Here is a 21436-nt window from a genome sequence, read left to right as displayed (position 1 = left end):
ACCTAAATATTTTAATTCAGGGGTTGCAAATTTGCACTTTTCGACATTAACTTTTAGACCGGCCTCATTTTATAAAGAAAACACCTGTCTTAAATCCTGTACATGTTGGTCGAGATTATCACTAGTAATAATGATATCGTCTAAATAGATAAACGTGGACTTTCCAAGAACAGGTCTTAACACAATGTCCATGCATCGCTGAAATGTTGCCGGGGCCCCTTGAAAGGCCAAACGGCATACGCAAAAATGCATAAGTGGCATACTTGGTTATAAAAGCAGTCTTAGGCACGTCCTTAGGCCTAACCCCTATTTGAAAATAACCAGTCGTTAAGTCTAAAGTCGTCATAAATTTGGTTGATTTTATGTTCCTTAGAATTTCTTCTATGATCGGTAACGGATATACTGGATATTTAGTTATGGAGTTTAATTTACGGTAATCAATCGCGAATCTCCACCTTTTCGGATGTGTCAAAGGATAGTCATTATTTTTCTTACATAAAACCACCGGGCTAGCATAACGTAGCATATCGGTGATATGCCACCGATATGCTACGTTATAATATATAATATATAATATAGTTATAATATATTATACGTTATAATATATGATAATTTTTTCTTTATTCTTATCATACCGGTATGGTTTTTGGCGAACTGGCATTGCATCTCCGGTGTCAATACTATGGTTAGTAACCTGAGTAAATCCTAAAATATCACTAAATAACGAAGCAAATTCACTTACCACTTGTCGGATTCTTCGTTGCTCGTCATTAGGGAGGTGGTCAAGTTTTAACATCGGCGGTTCAGCCTTTTCTGCACGAACTGGTTTCATTGTCAGCTTAAGGGACGCTTCATTAAAATCCAGTGTTGCTTGTGCGTCTGAAAGAAAATCTATTCCTAAGATTATATGTGCTTGCAGATTCTTTACTATAAAAAACATCACCTTTACTTGTTCGCCCTTGATACGGATATACAGAGGTACTTTACCTATGCACTTACATCTTTCTCCTTGCGCAGCTAACACTGTCGTATTATCCGAATTATATATGCGATATTTACGAAAATACTTCCTAAAAAAAACTTCTGCCACACAGGAACACTGCGCGCCTGTATCCAGGAGTGCGGTGGCTGGGATATTATTCACCAACACTTCAATCTTCGGAAGAGTCAGATTTTTCACCATTACTGTTTTTAACTTGTTGGAAGAGGGGTTTTCGTGGCCTTCGGATTTCCGCACCCTCCCGTCAGCAGAAATCCGTTTTAGTTTAAATCCTTTTTTGTTTCCATGCTTTCCTTCTTTTTCCGCTGGCCTTGAGACTTTTTTTCTGGGTTGCTATTGAACTGTCGACGTTCGCCGGCTGCTTTTGAATGCTCGGGTTTCCTTGCCCACTGATTCGCTTTGCCTCCGTAGCCGTGTGCTTGAGTTTGCTGTAGTCTTGGCGTACCAAATTGGTTTCGCTGTTGATATTGGCGTCTTCTTTCGACGTCCGCCGTTCTTCTACTTTCAAACTGGATTGGCCCACCAGCGGCCGAGTGGTAAAGACGCTGAACACTGGTAGTTCGGTCTGAGGTTCGAATCCCGCGAACGGGCTGGCTGCATGGGCGTTTTCGTGGTTTTCCCCATGTGTAACGTGTATACGAGCCAGTTTCCCTTAGAAAGTCCTCCACAAAAGGCATCCCTCCCTTTAGGCAGATAGCCCTCATGTGCTTTGCCATAATTAAATACACCACACCACCAAACTGGATTGCTAGCTCAAATAACTTTTCCAGTGTAGTCGGATTTCTTAATTCAATAAAGTCTTGCACTTGGGGCAGTAACCTCGGCAAAATCACTTGAATTATTTCAGGATCCGGACGGTTTCCATACAAGAGTTTGAAGACGTGAATTTTTCTTAAAATAAAGCTTGAGAGATTTTCGATTCTTTGCCGATATATACTGAAAAATTCCGTTTCTAATTTCGCACGATCCCTTACAACAGGGAAGGCTTTTAGTAGGGCAGTCTTGAAATTCTCGTAAGTATAGGTGGGACTTCCTGCTTGACCCAAGAGACTTCTGCCTATACATTTGAACCAGTTAAGCGCTTGGCCCCTCAAAGCGCTGGTAGCTAAGGTAACTTTTTGAAACTCGTGGACGGTGGAGCATGAAGTGGTCATCCAATTTTTCCAAAAATCTGGTTACCGGTGAGTTTCCATTCAATGTTGCTTCTGGTTTCATCGAAGCGCGCATGGTCTGGACGATGTAACCAAATCCTTCCAGGGCGGCAGCTGGCATTCCTGGATTTTGAGCCGTTTCTGCAGGCAGCACAGGTTCTTCTTGAAACTCGGCCATGGTTATTCTTCTTCGTTGGGCGCCACTATCAGGATCAATGTTCCTTCTTACATTCTTCGGGAACATGCAAGGACCTGACTCGGAATAGAGAGCTTACTAAAGCTATGTTCACTAATTGTGGGAATTAGACAGGATACACAAGAAGGGTATATAAAACCCTTTATTTTCTCTATTTACAATAACTTCCGTACTTCGGAATACACAGACCCGCTACTTGGGGTCTAACGTAAAAATATAAAAATAGAACTAAATTCCAATTTAACCTTAAAATAATAAACGCGGAAGATTGGCCTTATATTAACAGGAAGCGCATGTAGTACAGAGAACTGTGAACACTACAATACGTTTAAAATTTATCAAGAGGATTAAAACCTCTGGCCTGGAAGGCAACAAGCAACTGCGTAAAACTTCTAAGGCAAGCGGCCTGCTTCGACTCACTGCTTCCTCTCTCTCGCTTGGCAAAAAGCCACAACTTAAATACTTGGCGTTCGCCAGACAAACTTTGCATAAAAACCTTAACGCTTATAATTCTGGCCGGAAGTAGAAAATAAGAAGTGATAGTAAAGATTTAAAATAAAATAAACGTTAGTAAAACTTAAGATCCTTACAGCCTTACAAACATTAATATTTTCTCTAGGATTCAAAACAGGACCCTTCGGTACGGAGATCAGTGGCTCTAACCACTATCCCGCCTGGGGACTATGGGATGAATACAGTTGGCATATTTCAAAAGCGAATATTTCAAATCCAAGTATACTTACCTACTTGTCACGTTTGAGACCAGTAACAGTAGTCTCCAAAAATCGGCAGCCCAGGCAGCTGCCAGGGGCGCTTTATGTCTGAAATTGAGTCTGAACTCATCAATTAATTTAGTTGTTTTTGAAATGAAGAGTGAAATCATAAAATTAACTTTAAAGTTGATTAAAATGAAAGTAATCTTAAATGTTTTCTTGAATGATTTTATTTCACATTTCCTACAGTCTGGCCAAATTGTTGACAAAGTATATTTTTTAAGTGTTTTACGGCCTTTGTGAAAAGCAATTTATAATAAACGATTAGAATTATGCGATATTGCGTATGAGTTATGTATCACAATAATACACCTCTTCATAACCACTTGTTCTTGAAAAGTTTTGCCAAACTTTCAACTAATACGATTTTTCAAGCTCCTTTTATACCTGATAAGTTGCTATGGGATCTTTCTTTGATTTCCACAGTTAAAACTGTCGCTTCCTGGTAACCACTTTTTGACCGTTCATGTAATGAAAGAAAAGTCTCTAAAGGGATTTCATAGAAACGACTTTAAAACATATTTCGAAGCTTTGAAATAAAGATTGCATATGTGCGTTGAAGTCAGAAAGAATAAAGTTGATACGGGTGGTAATAAATATTGATCAATAAATTGAAATCTTGAATTTTAAGGAACCATTCTTAGACCTTGATTACAGTAGAATAAATTGTTATGAACATCATCAAGCATTGAAATTTACGTTGATGTCAGCACTGTAGCAAAGACAGTATATAAAAAATAATCATGTGAAAACTCAAAATATTATTAGAAATTTATAAGAGGATTACTTTTGAAAATTTGACATTATGTAATTAATTACGTTATTTTAAATCTTCAATAAGAATTTATTCATTATAGTTAATAAGAGTAACTTTTCTTAGTTTATGCTGTTGATATTGAATATGTTCGTAAATCAGGCAGTCTTGCTTTATAAGGAATTGAACTATGTTGGTGTTATGCTCTAGTTAAGGTTTTTATGCCTTAGGACAATCTGAATGCTATAGTTGTAGAATTATCAATAATTTAAAAGTGTAAATGATGCCATGTATAAAGCGTCGGCTATTTGTTTACATTTGAAACTCATAGTAGTATAGTGAATTTAGTAAGCTGGTGCACCAACTTAAGTGTCGTTTTACCCAGTGGAACTAGAAGTTAACTTTAAGTTTTTGTGCACCCAAAAGTTATCTTGGCTGTTAGACAAATTGCTTGTTTTGGCGTAGACGCTCCAATTTTAGTAGAAAAAAAATGTCTTTCTTTAACTGTATTTGATGTTTTAAATTTTCCTGTATTAATGAAGTTTGTTTGACTTTCTATGTATTTTTGTCTTGCCGCAAAGTTAGAAAGGGATTGATTGAATGAGAATATATCTCTAATGAAATTCGAGGATAGTGTTCGAGGAACTTCGAGTGTCTATAATTTAAAAAGCCGTATAAGGAAGTCCCATATCAGATATTTTTTTAATATTAGTCGCACAGTTCAGTTCAAAAGTTCAATCCCTATTTCTATGTCTCTCACATAGAAATAGGGATTGAACTTTATGTCCATAAACACGCAATTGAATGGCATTCGCAAACCATACGAAATTACTTCGGGGGCGAAGGTGGTGTGCTGCTGCCAGTTTGAGCCCATTTTTATTCATTATCCTGTTTGATGGTTGACTAGGGAGCTTATATTATATATAAATATTTAAATTCTCCTGAAAAATGAAGGTTTATTTAAAATTCTTGGAGAGTATAGGAAAACAGAATAAACTGTTTCTTTCATTTTCACTTGAATGACTTTGAACTACTATATGATATTTCGAGTAACATTAGTCATAATTTCCAAAATCAATCTGACTTTACCAAGCAAGTTATAAGAGAATTTAGATGAGTAAAATCTATTCTTCAAATTGTAAATTTTAGTATTTTTTGCATTATGGCTTAAGAAAATTTTTATAATGTCTTCTGCTCAACAGTGAACCTGCCAGAGAATTTTGGTTGATTTCAATTATATAACTGTTCCTTAAGTCCTTTAGTTATGGTTTTTTCTAATAGCTTTCCAACAAGGTCTAAAGTATAAGGTTCGGTCCATAATATCACCAAAAATTTCTTTTATCCATATTTCAGTAAATATATAATATAACATTTCTTCATGTTTTTTCCATCCCATAAAAATACATATAAAAGTTGAATAAATTCGAAAGAAAAGCCATAAAAATTTTGTAATTAATTTATTAAGTTCTTAAACCTTTTAATTCCGTCTCTTTTAATTGGTAATATCTTGAAATAATCTAAAACAACTCAAGACTTCTGCGATATTCTGTAGGTAGTTACTGACTATTACCCTGTCTTTCAAAACATATTCGCCAAGAAATAAATCAGACTACAAATGCACGCGTATATTTATAAAGCGATAATTTAAACTTAGTTTAAACCATGTTTTTGTTTTGCAAATTAAAGAAAATAGAGATTCTTATAACTTTCAATCAAAATTCTGTTAACTATTACATTTATAAATAACTATTTCAATTAAATCTTATTATTTATTTACAGAATATCGCAATAAATTAAGCTAGTCCCTTGAAAGACCACAGTTTTTTACTTGAATACTTTAATTACATATTATAAATTAACTCGGCATGCCCTAAGCAAATGGCCCACAAGCAGCCTAGCTGTAAAATCGCTGAACACTGGTGAATCCGACCTGCTTTCGATTTGAGGTGAACGGGATGGCTGCATGAACGTTTTCGTAGTTTTCTCCATTTATAATGTATATACAAGCCAGTTTTCCTTAGATACGTCCTCCAGAAAGGCATTCTCCCATTATGCATATAGCCCTAGTGGGATTTGCCATAATCTATTGAACCAAGGCCTTGGCAAACACAGTTCTGGTTAACTGTCAATTACCGAAAGCAGTTTTACCTTAAAGTAACACATAGCGTCAGCATGTAGGTCATTAGCAAAAACAATACAAATAATAAATCTTCCGTTAATACTGATCTAGTAAACTATCAATCATTTTCATGTTTTAAATTGTATGTTTATAGAGCTAGCAGAGAAAATAAAGTCAAAAACTCTAACTGATACACCAAGTAAGGCATCTTAGAGATGTAACTGTTTATTTAGAGATATGAATTTGAAATTCAAACTTTCCATAATACTCATGTTTATTAGTATTTTCTTTATTTTTTCTGCATATAGTTACATCTATGTTTTGATTTTGCTGAGTGCAATTTCTGCTCAGGTTTTCGACTTATGTGACCTAATCTGACATTTTTGCTTACGTTGCTAGAATTTTAGATATAAAGTTATTTATGTAAAATATAATGCGTAAAATATTTTGCATTTAATATTTTTCCTCTTGCATCAAACCTTGCAGCTTTTAAGGGCTTCTAGCTTTCTAACATGATTGTTTGCTGCTTTTCTTCAGCCTTTAAAACCTGTTTGTAAAGAGTGCCAGAGTAAAATGTTTGAAAGACAGAAGAAATTGCAGAAATATAGTGTACAGAACCCTTAGGATTATCTAGTATTAAACTAGCCTAGACTTAGCGGTTTGCATGTATACGGTTAGGATATTTAGGAATAGATTAACATTTATAGATTAAAATGAATTTTAAAATGATTCTCGATTCACGAATAAAATGATTAATGATACTGATATTTTAGTCATTTTAAAATGATTCTCGATTCACGAATAAAAATGTTAATGATACTGATATTACGCGTTAACTATTAGGTAGTTTCGAGACTCTGATTTCTTTCTACATTGGTGTCAAGAGAATTTTCCCATATGGTTGATAAACAGAGTTTAATGAAATTTTGGGTCACGTAATTCAACATAATGTACCATGCGGCAGTCATGGTGCATACAGATTATCTTGCTATGGCCCTTGAGCGCAGGGATGTCTAAAAAACAGCGGTCTAAAAAACAGCAGGATTGAAAAAGCAAAGAGACTATAAGAGTCTGGTTACTCTCTGAAAGTCATGCAGCTCTCACTGCGCGGCTTCATTCTGGAAATGAAATCGTTAATGAATCCCAGTGGCGGTCAGTTCCAATTCTGTAACAACTCCCTTTTCTAGGTTCTTGATAATTTTGGTTGAAAAAGGCGAGTGGCTCTTGCTCCCTCAAGAGCATCCTAGACATATTCTGTGAGGTTTATGTCCGGAGATTCATCCGGTTTATTCCTCACTTTTCAGAAATCCGTCCGTTAGATAAGCCTTACGTTGACAAGAGTTGTAGTTCATAAAAGTGGCCAACTGCACCTCCGAAAATATTAACAAATGCATATAAGATCTCATCTGTTTCCAAAAAGCATCTGCTATTCGCGTTCAGCTCATTTTTGCTTTTACGAAAGCCTGTTTAGCATTGTGCAGTGAACATTGATTTTTTAATAAATATCAAGGGGTTCCTTTTACTTCCACATATGAGTTCCGATTCAGTGTAATCACTGATCCTCGATGAGCCTTCATTTGAAGAAGACTCTGGAGTAGTTATTTATCCTCCAAAGTCCGAGAAAGGGACAAATATCGCAACGGAAGTTTGGACGATAGAGCAATCTTTCATGTCTTTGGCAGAGCTTTGCGTTTTCTTTCTCAGGACTGCAGTTGGCACTCAGTTCATTTTTACGGTATACAAGGTTCGTTTACATAGGACTTTTCTGACGGATGATTTTCTGATGATTAGCCAGATTCAGACCTAAGCTCTGTAGAATGTGTGTAAAGCGCTCTGAGGAGGGCAACTGGAACTCTTCCTATCCCCGAACTATTGAGGATAAAGACTACCACTATTAAAGACTACCACAATTTGCATATCAGAATCGTTTTTTGTTCGATCTTGCAACATCTGCTTTAAAACTGACAATTCCGATGCCCCTTACGCCTGGTCATGCCTCTGTGCCGTGACTGTCATATGATATAAGAAATTTATATTATATCATCCTACATCCATATTAAATTTCTTAAAAATCTGAACGTCAGTTCTAGAAGAAATTGACTCCATGGAAATTCTCTTAGTTTTATAACACTTGTATATATTTCACTTAAGTGAGATTATATGTAAGTGGAAACACTTACATATAATCTCACTTAAAATTCACACAGCTATTTAAAAATTTATATTCCTCAGAATTATACCGTGTACATCAAGCAGAATGAGAATGCATTACATTCCCTATTTAACAACACAAACTAGCAAATTAATCACGTATCGGAAAAAAAGATACTAGATAATTAAAAGAGAATTATAATTATCATAACGAAAACAGAATGAATTAATATAGAATGAGTAATATGTTCTAGAGACAAGCTTTTCTTTTATTTTGTTTTTTATACGGACTTCTGAGATAAAATCCTAATTAATTCAGAGTTTGTGAACCTGATAGAAAATATCCTATCTTTGCGTATGTACGTTAATTTATATTTTAGATTGGGATGCAGTCAGAAACTGTAGATACAGAAGTATGAAGAAAACAGTATAATTTCTGACTTCAAAATTTTAAAAATTGTGAAGTTCGTAATTCATAAATCATTTTTTATTTTCAAGAATTTAGAGTTTAGAATTCAAGAATTTAGTTACTATCTTCATATAATGTTCGAGATAATTTAATACGCTGTAATACTGACATCTAGCTAAAAACGCGACGGAATGTTTATGAATATCATGATGCATATTTCCTATGCCAAATATTGAAATATAAAAGGTAACAAGCAAAAAATATCCTTATCCATTACATTCATAAGAAGTATCAATGTGAGCAATGCAATGAAAGAAACCCAGATTAAAATTTCAGCAATCTAATGACTTTTGCATTTTAAATTTTGCACTACGTTCCTTCCATGACATTTTTTCTTCATATCTATCAGATATAATAGACATAATTGTAGATATAATAGACATAATTGTAGATATATTAGACATAATTGTAGATGTAATAAACATTATAGATATAATAAGTTGACGTAATTTTAAAGTCTAAATAAAATCTATTTGAACTGCGATTCTTAAATCCTTCTAGCTATGCGTTATATTTGAGAAGTTATTTTAGTAAAAAAATGGTGTTGGTGTATTTAATTATGGCAAAGCACACTAGGGCTATCTGCCTAAGGGGAGGGATGCCTTCGTGGAGGAGGACTTTCTAAGGGAAACTGGCTTGTATACACGTTACACGTGGGGAAAACCACGAAAACGCCCATGCACCCGTTGAGCGACTTTACCGCTCGGCCGCTGGTGGGCCTTAGTAAAAAAATAAGTTATTATGTAGTTGCGCTGAAAGCTGCCGTGACCTAAAAACAAGAGATAGAAAAAAAGTGCAACTGTAGATTATTGCTATCTGCTAATTAACAGTAAGAATTTTCTTGTGGTAACGCATTTTAAATTAAATGTTATATTAAATTAAAACTTGTGGTGATATACCTGTCATATCATCAACCAAGATTAAATCTTTAATTGCATTAAAATTATTGCTTCATAAAGGGTAAGGATTAGCCATGCGTGTATTCATTTAATTTTTTACATAGTTTTAAACTCTTTAAAAAGATTTCATGACATTTTATAAAGGGTTGGGTCCAAGGCATCTTAATTATTTTTTAAATGTATTTTTCTTCTTTACTTGCTTGCACATTTGCTACTCACGTAGTTTTCTCGTTGATTTCTATTGAGAAACGTAAACTGATTAAGGCCTTTGAATGAATGTTTGGGTTTATAAGAGCTGCATCATTTTAAATTTAATCCTTTAGGCACAATTCTGAATACCGCTAATGAAGACGTGTTCACACAACGCTTCAGCCAATGATAATTTGCGAACTGAAATCGTAAGCAATCAATCAGAGAGAAGACAAATCTATGTGAAACGTTCTTAACTAGGCCTTCTATATTGGAAAATTCGCATTGTTATTTGGCATGTTTTTTGCTAATATGTCTCCGTTTACCATTGTTATTATATCTATAATATAAACAATCAGTGCATAGCAAATATAAGAGAACAAGCTATGTAATAAAAACAACCATAGAAATATTTAAATAATATCAATATAATAACATAAAAATTCTTTTTTCGATCTTTCTACATTTGATCATGAAATTCTAAATATTAAAATTTGATATTCCTGTACTATCTATTTTTCGTTTGAGCATAGTTAGAAAATACAGATGCCTTATGCGATTTTGCTATTACTGATGTGTCAAAATAATAGTATATGCATGTATTATTTATAATTGTACAATTGTTTCATAGAAAATTTAGGATATATTAAGTTAGAAATTCGTTAACTGAATAAAACAAATCGAGCGAATATTTGGTTGTGGGGGATTACAAGGTTCTGTTGCTTTTAGAGTTTATTATTATAAAAGAATAAATTATAGAAACATTTTATGCATTTATAATAATTAGTAGATATTCAACCATTATTTGTAACATAGGGCTGTAATTTTAATAATCACTTAATTGAATGCTCTTTTATTAAGTTAGTTAAACGCCAAAAGGCATGCGTTTGAAATTAAAATTTATGTGTAATACAATATTCCGGAATTTCCGTTAATACCATGTGCTATATATGTACTTTAGAAAATTGCAAATCATTTTAAGTGTGTCCATACGTGATGAAGGAAAAACTGAAATTAAATGAGGACAGAAAACTCTTGCCGATAATGCTTTTGCAGGAGTAGTTTTCCATTTGTCTATTGATCTGGTCACCCTGACAACGAAGTCAGTTTTTATTTTCACATTCCTTTGCCTTTCTTTTTTTGTTATCTTGACAACGAAATCTTTCGAAATATCCTGAGGATTTTCTGAAGATTAATCCTATCATCTCGTTACTGGACGCGTTATCATTAAGGCTTAGAAATCTTTCTTCGTTTAAAACTAATGGTAGTACTGAAAGGAAATGATTTTGAATTAAAAATGAATATAGTATGCTAGAAATGAACATTAAATTCACATTCGGTGTGTAAGGTAACGAATTTTTGCCATTATCAGTTCCTTTAATGACTTAGATTGACTTTTTAACAGTTTCAAACAACTCAACTCGCACTTTGTGTACTGTTTTGAAATACGTGAGGGCATTTCCTCTTTTGTTGCATTGACTATTTCTAACGCAGTGTTGTGTTCTGTTTAAATAAGATTTGAATTGCTTCATAAATTATCTGCTTGGTTTTATTTTTAACGAAGCTCTTTTCCACGTTTCCGTGGATTTATGATTTTGGGTAGAATTAGCCAATTTTGTTGAAGGTTACTGAAATAATTAAGAACATAAATTAACTAAGATAGAATGATCGAAATAATTAATATCATCAGCTTAAGTTTCATACTAAATGCTTAAAGATTTGTCTTTGATTTGAGAAATCAAATCTCTTACTTAATTTTTAGGTCATTTTATAAATACCTTACTTGTAAAGATAAACTGCCCAAATTACTACTTAAAAGAAAGCTGTGTCTCACTTTGAAGAATTAACTTTTGTACTTTCACTCGTGTATAGCGTCCCTTATATACAATCAGTTTATTATACACGATTTTATTAAAGCATCTCTTGTACAGCAGTTATTACCTAATTTAGGGATCTATTTCTTCATCACTTCTCTTCAAAATGTTTTATAATGTTAGTTATGCACTAAATATATGTAATAAATTGTTTGAAAATTATAATTGAGTCAAAGCGCGTTTTTACAAAATTTATGTACACTCTACACACACTGAAACACACAACAAGAAAAAGACGGGAGAGTTCTATATCTCCCGGTCTACTGGGCCGATTGATGAAATTTCATTTGCACGTTTTATGTCTTGCAAGCACGGCTTAGGCACTCTATATACCAGATTTATATAGAGTGGTTTTATTAATACAGTATTTTGACACAAGATCGGAATTTTTTAAAAATGAAATACCGATTTTTTTCGTTATTTTGTTTCTACGACTCATGTAATGGTAAGGTGCCAAGTTTTGTAAAATTCACAAGAGTAGTTTTTAAAACATCAGCTCGTAAAATTTTAGCTCCTCAATGTTAATTAAATTTGGTGCTTATTTACTAATATCTCTTCTTTTATTAAGCTTACTTGAGTCCTTAGTTTATAAATCGAAATTGAGGTTTAATCTAAATAATATTCTCTGATATTTCAAAATTTGTATTTTTAAGTAATTTTTATAAATTTTTCGAAAAACGTTTTTTAATTATAACTTACAGAACTTTTATTATAGTAAATGTAAGTAAATGTATTTCTAGGCATACTTGAAAAATTAGAGGTTTTTATTCAAAACTTCCGATGATATATCTCTATGAATTTATATATTGTCGAATTTTGAAATTCGTTATACTTTTGCAAGAGATAATAACGCGAAATATGGTTTATGCACTTTGTTAAAATTATTTAAACGAATGAAAAATGCACCTTTTTTCCTTGGGTACTCAATGAAAGTGAAAGGAAAATAGGGTACCCTAAATTAAGAATTTCCCCAATTTCACAAATTGAAAAAAGTTCGCCAAGATAAATTTTTAAACTTCGAGGCTACTTTCCAGCAAAATTAAATAAATTTAATGTTGAGGCATAATTTGACACTTCAGAAAAAGGTCTGATTTTTATGTGAAAACAGCTCTGTTTGAAAAATATTTTATACAAATCTAATGTACATCCTAAGTCGCGCTTTCAAGACATAAAATCTTACATTAAATTTCGTCAATCGGCAAAGTAGGAAGTCTAGAATGCACTCAGGCATTTACACCTACCAGTCTTGGGCATACATATGTGAGTAGCAGGAGTGCAACAACTCAACACAACAAACGGCATTGCAGCGAGATGACGATGATGATGAGAAAGAGATGGACGAGGGAAGCGAAAGAGAACAGTCATGTTTTCGACTAAGACGTATTAATAGATGGCGAAACTGTTAACTTCTCAATTATAACTCTTTTTTTTCGTTTGTAAATACTCATCACTGTATCTCCATCAATAACTAAATAAATACTTAGTCACCTAAATGTGTGTCGTCAGCGTAGAAAACCCCTAGACGCCGAGTTTACATATATATATATATATATCTTTATATATATATACAATATATATATATATATATATATATATAAACGCTTGCATGGTTCCTTGATAAAGAACTAAATATATACATAGATATATATTTAGTTCTTTATCAAGAAACCATGCAATGCGTTTATAGCATTGTCAGTCATGCACAGTTTTTAATAAAAGCGGATTTTATTGCTATATTTTACTCAAGGTAAAAGTGGATGTAGTATTTTATTCCGGAAATGTAATTTTATCTGTTTTATTTATTTCAAAAACAGAATGGTTTCTGCTTCATTTTATAGAAATAAAAGTATGTTATTTCTTTTATTGTATCATGTTTGTTGAAATACGTATCAGATCGCATAGCAATGCGAAAATACCGTATTTATGCGAATCTAATGCGCATCCCCATTTTAAAACTTTAAATAATAAAAAAATTGGTTGTCGGCGAATGTAATGCGCATCAATGATATGAGGAATTTATTGAATCTTATTTTATACAACAATGGATTTGTATATAAATTATCAATTAATGGTATGATAATTTTATTTAAATTTAGATACCATATTTTATACAACAATGGATTTATACATAAAGTAGCAGAACATAGAATTAACCTATTAGTGGGCTATTGTTATGTGAAACAATCATTGTTAATTAGCACTACCGTATATACGGTACCTATCGTAAAATATGAACATGAAATAAATCGTAACAACATTTCTATCTAGCTAACAGTTTCTACAATCAGTGATTAATAGTAAACGTCTTTATTCACTAATGTTTTCATCACTGGAATCCTCGCAGCTCTCTTCGTCAGAAGCGGATTCATTTCTTCTTTCCTCATCATCGTCATCGTCATCCTCGGCGTTCCAGAGCACATCATCGTCACTGCCATTCAATGAATTGGAAATGCAGCATTTCTTGAAAGATTTCACAATCATTGGTGCTTCGATGCTTTTACAGGCAGCAGAAACGCATGTGTGCAACAATGTGCGGTGCAGCACGCTTAATTTTTCCTGTCGGGGTCAATACACGGTTTGGCTCACAAAACCATTTTTCGTACTCCGCCAGAACGTACCCTTTAAAAGGTTTATTTATACTAACGTCCAGGGGTTGTAACACAGACGTCATCCCTCCAAGAATGATAACAAGATCACTGCCTAGGCTGTGCATCTTCGTTTTTACGTCGTCGGTGAGATGACCCCGAAATGCGTCCAGACAAAGCATTGATGGTGGATTAGAGAGCCCACCGGGACGGCGTTTCCATACATTTCGGAGCCAATCAAGCATTAATGATTCCGTCATCCACCCCTTCTCTTGGTTTCGAATCAGGACATCATCTGGGAACAGCTTTTCATTCTTAGGGGTTTTAGGGCATGTTTTCCATTTGAATATTAAGAAAGGGTGAAGTTTGCACCCGTCTGCTGTTATATATATAATAAATAATGCCAGCATCACTATTACGCGTTGTTTTTCACATCCCGAAGTTTTGATGATAACTTCCTTAGTTCTTTAGAAAATACTATTCTAACTCATTCTTCTGCTAAAACGAAATCGTTGTCAGAAATCTTTTACATATACAGCTTTGACAAAGTACGGTTTCAATTTCCGAGTTTGAAGTTAATCATAAAACAATCCTTTAAAAAATAATATGTCAATAATTTCACTGAATTTATATATATATGCCTATACAACAAAGTAGAAGTAAAATGTAATTATATTATATAAGTACATGAGAGTATATAAAACAGAAAATCTGCCTTACTAAAAGCTCTGAAGTCAGCTTTAGTGCTTCAAAAGTTACAGCTTGAATTGTTGTACGATCTTTCTATTAATTTTTACCAGCACCATAATTCTGTCTGTAAGTATATTTTAGTATACTAAACTGTGTATTCAGTTGATGCAGACTGCACAATCGAGGATTGATTTATTTGCATCGCCATTCAACGCTCTTCCAAACCGACTTAATCTTATCCACAAACCCTTGCACCACCAAATAGGATCTCTGATTTTTGCTAAGCTAATCGCCCACAATAAGGGACATTGAGTATGAACCTTGTTGGAATTTTTATGGAGATAAACCATTAATGAGTTGGACTATCTTTGATCTAGAAAGGTATTTTAATAAGCTCCCAAAATTCATGGCGTTTGCTAAGCAAATGAAATGACACAGGTACTCTAATAAAAGCATAATGAGTAGCTCAAATTCTTTATAGCAAAATGAATTATACCAATATATATAATTTGTGATGTTGTGTTCAACTATTTACCTATTATTTCAGTACTATAAATGGAAGAATTACATGTGAGATTGCTCATCATGCTTCCAGACACTTATTAATTCCGACAAAACAGTTCGTTATTTGAATCCTATTATAGTTTTTCTAGTGTTTATCGTGAATAAGCAGAATTATATAGTTCATTTCTAGACCTCCATGAAGATATTCCTCCCATTAGGCAGATAGCACTAGTTTACTTTGCAGTATTGGACTAAATAAACTTACATAAGGGTTTTAATCTTGCTTGTATTAGTAGGACCGTTTACTACTGTAATCCTCGGGATAGAAAGTGTAACTTTCTAGTTGCTGTCAGACCAAGTGATTGGATTCTATTTCAAATAATCCTTAATTTGGTCGACTTACCATAGTACCTGTACTATACGTGAGAACTCAATACATGTTTCAGATAGTGAGGATGTGCTCAGACCTAATTTATTTGATCACTTTGTTCACATGGTGCACGTTTTAACAACTGACCCCTTCTACCAGTGAAACAGTAAAGAGATTGTGCTAATGTTTGAATATTACTCTTGGGAAATTATAATCATTCATGTTCAGAATATTTCAGGTCATGTTTCTAACTTTCATTTTCTGAGATTCACAAATTACTAATCTTTTCACGTACCAACATGTTTCTTACATAGATTCAGTGCTAATACTTTACCATTCTATTATAAAACATTGTCTTCTTAGCTAGCATGCAAAGTGTCTAGATCTCAAACTCCAACTTGCTATCGTTTTGCATAGACGCAAAGAGTAATACAACAGGAAAGAGGGTGTAAAAAGTATTTTTTATTTATCCCAACTCTTTAACAGAAAGGCATGGACTTCGCGCTCACAAAAGACCGACTACTTGCGGTGAGAACTTAAAAGTGATCTAAATACAAATTCAAAAGGTCAGAAGCATTTCTAGACTTCACACAACAACCTACGCCGGCGATATACTATCTAAACAACAAGAATGCGTAGCCGCAACTAAGATAAACAGATAGAGGGCAAAAACGAAAACGTGCGCTACGCTAGCGAAATCCCGCTTTGCTAACCTTTTCGTTTCACTCGTTTATATACTCTCGTTCACTTACTTAATTTGCATCCTTATGTGGAAATGCGAAGAGAAATAGAGAATTCAGAAAAGATACCAAAATTAAAATAACTGGTTAGTAACCTGAGGGAATCCTACAGTATGGACAATGGTCAGTTTGCACATATTTACTTTCGAGACATAAAATTAGTAATAATATATGAATGTCAAACATCAACCAAAGAATTCAATTTGTAAATTTAGAATATTTTTTTAATATTTTTATTAACATGTTAAAATGTTAGTTTAATTTAATTTGCAAGCGAAGAAGAAAATCGGACAATTAATTTGGAGAAACAGGTTTGATTATTTATGTGTAAAGAATTCAGTAACTGTCGCGGTATTATCGTCAGTATATACATTGATTTGGCAATTTAATTCAACTCTAGGAAACGGCTGAATTTCAAATATTCATCAGTCACAAATTCTCTTTTATAAACTCGCTTCTGTGGCACTAATAACATAAACTCAGGTTATATAATAGACCAACGAAGATTAGCCCGTAGATTGTCTTCCTTTCCTATACTCAGCTGTTGGGTTTGTAACTCGAAAATTATAAAAAAGTTAATGGACTCCTATGTGTCCTTTGTGACAAAAGCCTATACGTCTACCTTAGTAACTGAAGGATTCCCAGTTCGGTTTAAGGCAACAGTAATTTAAATTTTCCATACATTCCTCGCTCCCAATTTTTTTCCATACTATTGTTATTTATGAATTTTGCATCGTTTTAGTAAGAAACCTTAAACGGTGTGACAAAATTTGTCTTATCACTGCCTTATATAAATAAATGCACTTCAATAAAATCAAACGATTTATACAGTCTCCCTTAAATGAGCAATACGTTTCTTCTGATACTCTAATCTCAAGGAAATTTTAATATATTTTTTATAAACTTGCTTTATTTCTATGACTTTCATATGAAACATATGCTTTTCCTTTATTAAAAAATTAAATTTAGCTAGGTTTTGTTTACAAATTTACCATGATGAATCTGAGCACCGCCCAACTGAGAGAGCGGTTAACGACACTGGCTGTTATATCGGTTTCGAATCCCGGAGAAGGAATGGATGTTCGTAAATGTATAGTGTCTAGGTTTCATGGGGGAACTCTACATACGCGGCGAGCCCGATCGGACAAAACTTCGTACTGTCGTACTACATATATCTAAACTTCGTACTACATATATCTAAACTTCGTACTACATATATCTAAACTTCGTACTACATGTATCTAAACTTCGTACTACATATATGGTGCTCAAGTTTCTTGCCAATGGCAGGCGAAATCTTGCACTCCTTACTACGATCAATTTCGTGGGCTTTTTCTGATTTTATTATCATACAAGTGAGATAAGTAACAACAACAATACACACAAAATCTAAGCGAAGGGACAAATTTATGTTTTTAAATATATAAAATATATCTTCTTACTTACTGGGCGCTTACCAAATTTGGGGTGAAATTAACAGTACTACCAAAGTAAAATAAAATACCAAAGTAAAATAGATCTTTAAATGCTGTTAGCTGTCATTCGTCACCAGGAGGAAAAAAACGTATGGCAATCTGATTATAAAAAAAAGAATGAAAATCCCCATAGAAATAGAAATCCTAGAATAGGCGAAATAGCATGAAATTCAAAAAATACGAAACCAAGCAGTAAGACCATTTGAAGGTTAAATGTAGGATGAGGTGAAACAAAGCAAACAGAAGAGAAACTAAAATCAAGTAGAAAATCCCAGTGTGAACACCGAAAACGGTATAGTGAAAAGCCATTCGAAGAGTAAATCTTTGAAGAACGCAAGAAAGAAAAAGCTGACGAGCTGAGAATCAAGATGAAAACATTTGAAAATCGCAGGCATTAATTTAAACATTTACTACCATTCATAGATGCCGTTAAAGACAGTACGTGGCGACCTGTTTCAATTGGTCGTTACATTATAAACTATTCTTAAAACTTCGATTGAATCGCTTAAATGTTCAAATTCTTCAACGCTAGAGTAAATGTCATGCACATTTTAGCATTTTTGCTTATGGACTATTGTCTCGTTTTCTAAATTTATTATAATGTCAGACTCTCGTATGCATAATCAGCTTAATTTAAACTTAAAAGTACATAGGGTAGCAATTTATTTCTGAAACTATAATTATTTACTGAATTCAATGCGTTATAATAAATAGTGTGTTGCGGTGCTAAATGAAAAATTGAAATAGAATTAAGTGTAGTGAATTAGAATAATTTGAGCACCAAAAATAGTCATTTGGCGGTTTTTGAATTAAAGGATTAGCAAATGTAAATCAAATGAATTGCTTACTTGGTAAATCGCGTTGTGTAGCAATAACCCATGAATACTTACTCACGTGCAGATCAAAATGTGTGATCTATAAGGAAATATGAAATCAAAGTACTTACCCCAAAGTATGACAATTGTATGTTACCAAATCAATTATATTTTATTCTTCATCTTTGATATTGAAATAAGCATTAATATAAATAAAATTATCAACCAGATAGACGAATAAATTTGAACATCAAGCACGAGTGATGCGCATCACCAGAATTAACGTTGCACTCAGAATAAAGTCAATCTTTCTCCATCAGCTCTAAACAAAGTCTTGGTGTAAAAGGAACAATCGAATTTTGATCGCAGTCATTAAGCGTATTCCATTAATAATGATATTTCTGCTTTTTTATCTTTAAATCAGGAAGTTTCAGATCTCACAAACACGTGCACGCGAAGTGTTCTCGAAAGGAGGAAGAAGTTGAACAAAAATTGTTTTCTGCAACAATGTACAGGAAACAGGAGTAATTATTTTCTTGAATCTTCATATAAAAATCTCACTAAAAAGGAATTTCATGTACAGCAGACAGCATTGAAGGAACAGCAAAGAGAAGCAGGAAAATGGCACATCGCATCGGCCAGGGAAAGGACAGACCGAAAAACGTCCTCGAACGCCAGCAGCAGAAGAACGAGAAACCGGTTGTTGCAATCTTTTTTGTGTTGTCCTTGAGCGGTTGCGGTTAGCACACCTGACGCTGAATAATGTGGAGGCTTGCCTGCACACAATGATATATGTTATACATGCTTACCTATGTCTTACATAGGTCACGATTTATAAAAAGCAAGATATCGCGATATATAAAAGGCAATTCCACTATTATGTTGCAATCATAATTTAGTATAATTATGTGATAATATAATGCTGTCATGTAATATAGCTATAGGGTTCCAACCTTCAATTTACAGCTATGTCTGTGGAAGCTTGAGAACTGGAAAGCGAATAATCGCTTTAGCTCAGGAAGCAGAAACTTAAGAATGGTTATTTACCCTTTATTGCTCAAAATAAGGATTACCAAACGGCTCTTTTCTCACGATGTAAAGAAAAGCTTCCATTTGGGCTCGAACTCAAGAGTACTAAGAAAATCAAACTAATGCTTAACTAAAAAGATATAGCTCAAGCTATCAAAATTCTAAGGGAGTTAGCCCCTAAATGCTCACTAAACGGCGAAGCTATCAAGGGCCTGAAATACGGACGAGCTTAGTAATAGCGAAAAGCGAACGCGCGCTAGTCAGAATCTCTGGCTCTCTAACGAAGGCAGTGGCACTTCGACTTAATTACCGCTCTTCCTTCATTTGCATTAACCGTGATTCTAAAAACACACTGTGGCAGGAAATTTGTAAGCTGAAATTAGAAGGGACAGGAAAGTATATTTAACTAAAGATAACCGTTAAAGACTTAGGGTAAACCTTGCATAGCAATACAGTATAATCATATAATATTAATAATCATTATTATAATATAATGCATAATATTAATAACTAAGTGATAATATTATGCGATAAATAAAAATTAATTTAACTGCTATCTTGGAATTATCATGTGATGATATTTATATTAACCTGGTCATTTATAGATATAACTCTCCTGTGATCACATAAACTAATTAAATTCTACTAATGAACCTGGCGACTTCTCACACAGGCCTGCAATAATACCAGAACAGAAGAAGAGTGAAACCATCTCTTTTTTATTTTTAACTGTGAACAGAAAATCACGTGCTGCGTGCTTTACAATAATACCGACAACTTTCTGTGGAACTTAAGCGTTGTTACATAAGTCAGTTCAAGTCTAAAAAGAGTAGTGCTGGACTAGCACCTTAAGTTACGTCTAACTAGGTTGACTCAACAACCTACCAGGCGTGATAAATATTCAAATGGCCAAAAAAGCGTATCAGCAACTCCGCGTAATACAAGGTCAGAAATGAAATGTGCACTGGCTAGCGAAAACCCTCTCTGAATAAACTCAAGATTTACCCGTTTAACTACTCACTTCTCTTAACTTTAAATTTATATCCCAGCGCAGAAATGCGAGGGGAAATTGAAGAGTTCAGGAAAGATAACAAAAATTTGAATAATAAGTTAATTGAGCTAAGGAAACCCTACACGTTTTATTTTTTAATTTCGAGTAGTTAGCCAAATTAAAGTTTCTTTTAAAAGTTTTAATTCTGTTACATGAATTCACGACTTTTACAACCCAATTAAAATAGGTTTTTACAAACAGCATCAAGATATTTGTTAGCATAGAATAACATGCATGAGAATAAACTAAAAGATATCTCATCATTAAAAGTTAATCGTTAAGAAATGCTTTGAAATAAGTAATTGGAAATGAATTACAAAAGTTGGGTGTTGTGTAAAGGATCAAAATGAGATTCCCAACTATTCTTTCTTGGATTTCAACACTTTTAATTCCTAACGAAGTTTATTAAAATTAGAACAATTTGCTCAGGGTTTGGAACACACAAGTGGCGTTTGTCAAGAAGCATACATTTATTTTAATTAACTACGAAATCATTTAAAAGAAAATAAAGAAAACAGTGTTTTCGAAGTCCGACAGAAAATTGCAGAGAATGTGTTAAGTACGCACATTCCTTGCAAAAAGGAAACATGATCAAAATTATA

The sequence above is a fragment of the Stegodyphus dumicola genome, chromosome 4 (assembly GCF_044657685.1).
Source record: "Stegodyphus dumicola isolate Sdum_Otavi_A_Nest chromosome 4, ASM4465768v1".
Classification (NCBI taxonomy): Eukaryota; Metazoa; Arthropoda; class Arachnida; order Araneae; family Eresidae; genus Stegodyphus; species Stegodyphus dumicola.
The sequence above is the reverse complement of the archived record's forward strand: the minus strand, read 5'-3'. Positions refer to the sequence as shown.